The 7,667-nt window shown below is 43.2% G+C and overlaps 1 pseudogene; it reads left to right on the forward strand.

Moving 5' to 3' along the window:
• The first annotated feature begins 2,886 nt into the window (after positions 1–2,886).
• Positions 2,887–3,800, forward strand: LOC100461238 (small ribosomal subunit protein eS4, X isoform-like; annotated as a pseudogene).
• Positions 3,801–7,667: the final 3,867 nt, after the last annotated feature.

The following is a 7,667-nucleotide window of genomic DNA, read 5'->3' on the forward strand; positions in this document are numbered from 1 at the left end:
AGAGGCAGGAGGATCACTTGAGTCCAGGAGTTCGAGGCCAGCCTGGGCAACACATCGAGAACCTATCTCTACAAAAAATAAAGAATTAGCCAAGCATGGTGGCACACTCCTGTATCCTAGCTACCTCTGGAGGCTGAAGCAGGAGGATCACTTGAGCTCCGGAGTTCAAGGCTGCAGTGTGCCATGATTGCAGCACTGCACTCAGCCTGAGCAACAGAGTAAGACCCTGAATCAAAACAGAAAAGTCAGCCCAGCGCGGTGGCTCACACCTGTAATCCCAGCACTTTGGAAGGCTGAGATGGGCGCATCACGAGGTCAGGAGATCGAGACCATCCTGGCTAACACGGTGAAACCCCATTTCCACTAAAAATACAAAAAATTAGCCGGGCGTGGTGGCGGGCGCCTGTAGTCCCAGCTACTTGGGAAGCTGAGGCAGGAGAATGGCGTGAATCCGGGAGGTGGAACTTGCAGTGAGCCGAGAGTGTGCCACCGCACTCCAGCCTGGGCAACAGGGTGAGACTCCGTCTCAAAAAAAAAAATTTTTTTTTTGAGCAATTTACTAAGTTTCAAAGAGCTATTTACAGTTTCATTGGTGATGGAAGACATTTGCAATCCTCAGCACTGTCCATCAGACCTAGAAGCAATGACAATTCAGCAGCAATGAGCAACTCTAGCACCAGATATGATTTCTAAATACTACTTCTTACTAAAAAGACACCAGGGATGCTTGGAAAAACAACTGAGTCATGGTCTGGGACAGGAGTTTTTTGATATAAGGCTAGAACATCTTATTATGCCCCAAAGCAAAGGCACTGTGTGAAAGAATCCTGAGATGATGGCAAAAGAATGCAGAGGCTAACTCAAAGGGGTTCTCTCTGGCAATAGTTGGGTCAGTTTCATGGAAAAAGATAATAGAGTGAAACACATCAAATATGTAAAAATCCAGTAGTTCACATAATGATAATTTAAAAACAAATCCATGGTCACCTGTGGAGATTGGAAGCGCACCAACTCCTGACAGGCTGATAAATAAAAGGAAAGGATCTTATCCTGCCTTTTTCTGTATAAACTGTATTTCAGTATAACTGAGTAGTTGATATGAGAAATTTCTTCTTTATAGAAGGATCACAGCTGAGAAAGAGAAATGACAGAACTAGAAAATTATCATTTTCAAGTCCTTATTGAATTAATGGATTCTGGCAATGAACTGCAATGGCTGCAAAAACCATTAGATGATGGGTAGATGAGGATCTTTATTATGGATGGATCAGGCTGAGAACACCTAGCACTAACCCATCAACTTAAACCTGTAAAGGTAGAAAAATCAGACATCATATTTTTCCTGATATGATACAATCAGAATGCATACCAAACCACCTTTAAGTCCTACCAAAATGAACCTAAATCAAACCAAGGTCTATCTATCTGTTCACAAGAAATACAGGGGTCGAGAAACAAGTGACACTGGGAGAATAAAACCAGTGAAATCTGGAATGTGGGAATTTCTGTAGGACAAGTGACCCAGTTTCTCTGATGAATGAATGGCATAAAAAGGGCGTGAGAGTGGGGTAATGTAAGAGACTTAAGAAGCATATTGTATTGGTTTGGCGGCCATAATAAAATACAACAGACTGGGTGGCTTAAACAACAAAAATTTATTTCTCACAGTTCTGGAGACTAGAAGTCTGAGCTCAATGTGACGACAGGGTTGGGTTCAGGTGAGGGCTCTCTTTCTGGCTTATAGACGGCTGCCTTCTCATGTGTGCTCACATGGCTTTTCCTCAGCGCATGCTCGTGGACAGAGCAAGATCTCTCTCTTTCTCTTCCTCTTATAAGACCACCAATCCTATGGGATTAAGACCCTTATGACCTCATTTTAACCTTAATTGCCTTCTAAAAGCCCTGTCTCTAAATATAGTCACGTTAGAGGTTAGGACTTCAACATAATGAATTTAGCATGGACACAATTCAGTCCATAGCATGTATCAGCCATATGCCATGTATGGACCTTGTTTGAATCCTGCTTGTAAGAAATCAACTGTAAAAAGACATTTATGGGACAATCAGGGACATTGTCTTTGTTGTTGTTGTTTGTTGTTGTTGTTTGAGATAGGCTCTCATCTGTTACCCAGGCTGGAGGGCAGTGGTGTAATCATGGCTCACAGCAGTCTCAAACTCCTGGGCTCAAGTGATCCTCCTACCTCCGCCTCCCAAGTTGCTGGAATTATAGGTACACACCATCAGGCCTGATTAATTTCTTTCTTTTTTTTTTCTCTGTAGAGAGGGGTTCTCCCTGTGTTGCCAAGGCTAGTCTAAAACTCTTGGGCTCAAGTGATTCTCCTGCCTTGGCCTCCCAAAGTGCTGGTATTACAGGTGTGAGCCACTACACCTAGCCTCATCAGGGAAATGGTAACATCACCTATTGGATACTGGATGATAGTAAGGAATCATTAATTTTTTGTAGATATAACGAAGATGTTGCAGTTGGTTTCTTAAAATTCCTTATCTCTTAGAGATACATACAGAAGTATTTACATTTGAAATTATATAAAGCCTGGGATTTGTTTTAAAATGACATATTAGGGGTAGGAGTAGAGGTTGGAAAGGAGATATAGATGAAGCTAGATCATCCATCTATCAATAACTATTGAAGGCCAGGCACTGTGGCTTACGTCTGTAATCCTAGCACTTTGGGAGGCCAAGGTGGGAGGATCACTTGAGCCCAGGAGTTCAAGACCAGCCTGGTCAACAAAGTGATACCCAATCTCTAAAAAAAGACATATAAAAATTAGCTGGGCGTGGTGGCTCACACCTGTAGTCCCAGCTACTTAGGAGGCTGAGCTGGGAGGATTGCTTGAGCCCTGGGAAGTCAAGGCTGCAGTGAGCTGTGATTGCACCACTGCACTCTACCCTGGGCAACAGAATGAGAACCTGTCTCAAAAAAACAAAACAAAAAAAACAATGAATTTCTATGTGCACCAGAAGACTGAGGCTAGCTTTCCTTGCCTAACACAGCCATGGCTTGTGGTCCCAAGAAGCATCTAAAGCGGGTAGCAGCTCCAAAGCATTGGATGCTGGATAAATTGACCAGTGTGTTTGCTCTTCGTCCATCCACCAGTCCCCACAAGTTGAGAGAGTGTCTCCCCCTTATCACTTTCTTAAGGAACAGACTTAAGTATGCCCTGACAGGAGATGAAGAAGATTTGCATGCAGCAGTTCATTAAGATCGATGGCAAGGTCTGAACTGATAAAACCTACCCTGCTGGATTCATGGATGTCCTCAGCATTGACAAGATGGGAGAGAATTTTTGTCTGATCTATGACACCAAGGGTCGCTTTGCTGTACATTGTATTACACCTGAGGAAACCAAGTACAAGTTGTGCAAAGTGAGAAAAATCTTTGTGGGCACAAAAGGAATCCCTCATGTGGTGACTCATGATGCTCACACCATCCGCTACTCTGATCCCTTCATCAAGGTGAATGATACCATTCATATTGATTTGGAGACTGGCAAGATTACTTGATTTCATCAAGTTACACTGGTAACCTGTGTATGGTGACTGAAGGTGCTAACCTGTGAAGAATTGGTGTGATCACCAACAGAGAGAGGCACCCTGGATCTTTTGACGTGTTTCACATGAAAGATGCCTATGACCACAGCTTTGTCACTCAACTTTCCATTTTTGTTATTGGCAAGGGCAACAAACCATGGATTTCTCTTCCCTGAGGAAAGGGTATCCGCCTCACCATTGCTGAAGAGACAGACAAAAGACTGGTGGCCAAACAGAGCACTGGGTGAAATGGTCCCTGTGTGACATGTTAGATCTTTGTACGTAATTAAAAATAATGTGGCATGATTAATAGAAAAAAGAAAAACAATTGAAACTGGGTTATGGGCACTTGGGGCTCTACTTCACTATTCTTTCTACATTTGTGTACGTTTGAAATTTTTCATTATAATAAAAAATCTTTTTAATGCAAGAAGGGGTGGAAGGGAGAAATACTCAAGAAGTATTTCGACCATACACAATGTGTAGCTCTTGTTAAACCCCGATTAAAACACACCAACTGATAAAAAGACTTTTTGAACAAATGTAACAAATTGACCATGATCTGTGTTAGATGATATTGTAAGTTACTGTTAATTTTGTTAGGTATAATTGTGCGTGGGTCTTTTTTTTTTTTTTTTTTTGAGGCCCTGTCTGTTAGAGATACGTATCAAAGCATTTAAAAGCATTTATATATGCTGGGATTTGCTTTAAAATACTGGAAAAAAAAAACACACCAAAACAAGGAGGGTAGATGAAACATGATTGGCAGAATGTTGATAATTGTTAAAATTGGTCAACAGATTGGTAGAGTTTCATTACATTATCATCTGAAATTTTCTATCATAAACCACTTAAATAAATATTCATGAGACCATCGTGTTCCAACCAAACAATGACAGGAAAAATTCATACATCCTCTTCCAAGTATCCTTGGAAGATTAATGTTTTCATGATAAAATTTTTAAAGTACTTTTTTATAGCTCTGATTCGTAGCTTCCTTTTTCCTAGTCAGCAAGCAATTTCTCATTAGGATATGACTCAAGGACATACGGTTCATTGCAATGATCATCAAATCACATAGTGGGAAGACACTGTAAAAAAAAAAAAAATTCCCTTCCTATGGCAGAGTGTGTCATTCACAGTTTTCTGCAACTGAAACCCTGTTTTGAGATTTGCCTTCCAAAGACCTTGATAGTGTACCACATTATCATATGCATCCTGTAACAAAAAAGAAAAATATATTGGGCCGGGCACGGTGGCTCATGCCTGTAATCCCAACACTTTGGGAGGCCGAGGAGGGTGGATCACCTGAGGTAGGAGGTCAGGAGTTCAAGACCAGCCTGACCAACATGGTGAAATCCCCTCTCTACTAAAAAATACAAAAAAAATTAGCCAGGCATGGTGGCACATGCCTGTAATCCCAACTACTTGGGAGGCTGAGGCAGGAGAATCACTTGAACCTGGGAGGCAGAGGTTGCAGTGAGCCGAGATTGTGCCATTGCACTCCAGCCTGGGCAACAAGAGTGAATCTCCATCTAAAAAAACAAAATGAAACAAACAAACAAAAATCTATCTATCTATCTATCTATCTATCTATCATCTATCTGTATATAAAACGACCAGAACCAAAGTTGTTATTTTGGATCTTTGATTTTTTTTTTCCTTGAGAATAATGGGAGCCTTTTAATCTAATAATAAGTGCATTCTTGAAGGTTGGAGCATTTTAATTATTTTTAATTATTTATTTTCATTATTTTAAGCATAGGCATTTTCAGGAATCTCATAGTCCATATTGAAATATGCAGATGAAAAAATCATTTAAAAATTTCACCCCAGCCAGGGCTGGGTCAGAGAACACGTTGAAGTGGACAAAAAGAAAGAGTTGCTCACCTGCCTGGTGCCCCTAATAATTCATAGGTGGTGCCCAGTGGGCTTGAAAGACGGGACTAAGCAGAATTGTTTCTAAGTGGAAGTGGGAATCAGGGTGCGTGAATTTTTTGGTAGACAACCACTGGGCTCCCTGATTTAACATTTCAGTCTGCTATTCCACTCCTCCAACTGCCTTCTGTTCTGAGAGGTGTGGGCTGAGCCAGGCGAGAGCCCAGGTCCCATGTCAACTCATCTGGGCTGCAGGAAAAGGCTGCCTGCGCTCTGGGCCCTCCAGACTTGACAGCTGCAACCCCGAGCTGGTGTTTGACAAACAGACCAGGCAGATGCCACACAGTGCCCTGCAGTGTCTCTGCCAAGTGACACAAAAAACCAAACCATTATAGGAAGGAGGAGCAGGTCAGTCAGTCAGCTTCTAAAAATACCCAAATAGGAGCATAGAAACATCCCATCACCCCATGTCAATCAAGAGAAAGTCACAGAAGAATAAGTTTGCCAGCAAAACAAAAAAAAAAAAGGCAGAAGGAGCGGGTAGGAGAGCCTCGAGATGAAGAAAACTTGTATGAGGGTCATTTAAACGCTGGTAGGATGGCCTTTTAGGAGGCAGCTGCTTGGAGAGTCTCATAAATGGCCTTTGGGTAGTGGTAGCATTTGCATCAGGCCACCAAGGCGCTGCTGCTAGCTGGCCAGGCTTAGGGAGGGCTGTGGGCTCTGAGTGTGCTATGGGCCTCAGGCCATGCTGTGAAAAGTCAGCAAGATCACAGAGGAGCTGAGCCGGCAGGATTTTCCAGAAATCACCTAGGGCAAGAAGACCAGAGCAAATTATATGTGGGTGGTTGGAGCCCAGAGCCAGAAACTGTAACAGCAACCTTTTTTCTGCACCTCTGTACCAAAAACAGCCAGAGACGTGGACAAGGACCACTTTTGGGAGTGGGGAGCACGATCTATCTAAGCAGCATCCCATATACTGGCTCCTGTAGAGGGAGGCCCACTTAAGAGGAAATGTAAACACAAACATCCTGGGACAGCCTTAGGCGCCCATGCAGTCTAGTGTCGCACTCCCAGGCTGGGCCCTTCAGATAAGCAGTGGTGGTCTCTGTAGCACCTCAACTCTCCGTCCATTCCAGCCCAGCTGCACTGTCTCTTTTCTCATGGCTGAATATTCCAGTTTAGCCTGAAGTTGCCTCCTTACATAGTTTACGTTCAGCTTAAAGGTGTCTCCATACACAGTGAACTGTAACCCAACTAAAGATATAAACAGACAGTAAATTACTCTAAGAACAAGTAGTGGAGTCTCAGCCAATCACAACAAGCAGCCAGCTGTTCACACCGTGTGCAAATAAGGCAGAAGCCAGGCGGTAACCAATCTCGCTGTTTCAGTACTCACTGTCCCTCTCATTTTTCTGTCCCTAAATCCTCTCCAACCACGTGGAATTGCCAGTTTCTCTCTAAACCTTTTCTGATTTCGGAGGCTGCCAGATTTGCAAATCACTCTTTGCTTAATTAAACTCCATTAAATTTACCTTGTCTAAAGTTTTTCTTTTCTTTTTTTTTTTGAGACGGAGTCTTGCTCTGTTGCCCAGGCTGGAGTGCAGTGGCACAATCTCTGCTCACTGCAACCTCCGCCTCCCGGGCACAAGCGATTCTCCTGCCTCAGCCTCCTGAGTAGCTGGGACTACAGGTGACAGCCACCATGCCCGGCTAACATGGTGGCTCACATCTCTAACCCCAACACTTTGGGAGGCTGAGGTGGGTGGATCATTGGAGGTCAGGAGTTCGAAACCAGCCTGGCCAACATGGCACAAGTTTTAACACAGGTCTTCCCCTGCCTTATCCTTCCTTGTCACTCAGGTTTCTAGGCATGCCTGCCTCCTAGCCAGGGAGTGCTGGCCTCAGGCTTTTGAAGAGCATCACACTTCCAGAAAGCTGAAAAATAAATTATACCTCCCTGACACATGCTCATTCCTCCTGCATCCCCATGACAAATTCCCTCCAAAATCACCACACTGCCTTTCTCTTCTCTTCCCCGGATAAAACTACATTACCCATAATGATTAGAGGAGAAACAAACACGCATTTTTCCTTTAGAAAACCCTCCTAACTTATGAACCAGAGCAGAGACCCATGCAGGACAAAAAGGAATCTTCTACAATGTGTAGATCAGATGATCTTCAATTTGTACTTCGTATTTGTGCTTTAGAATTTACAAAGACCAGTTGGGCATGGTG

This window comes from Pongo abelii, chromosome 5 (assembly GCF_028885655.2).
Source record: "Pongo abelii isolate AG06213 chromosome 5, NHGRI_mPonAbe1-v2.0_pri, whole genome shotgun sequence".
Lineage (NCBI taxonomy): Eukaryota > Metazoa > Chordata > Mammalia > Primates > Hominidae > Pongo > Pongo abelii.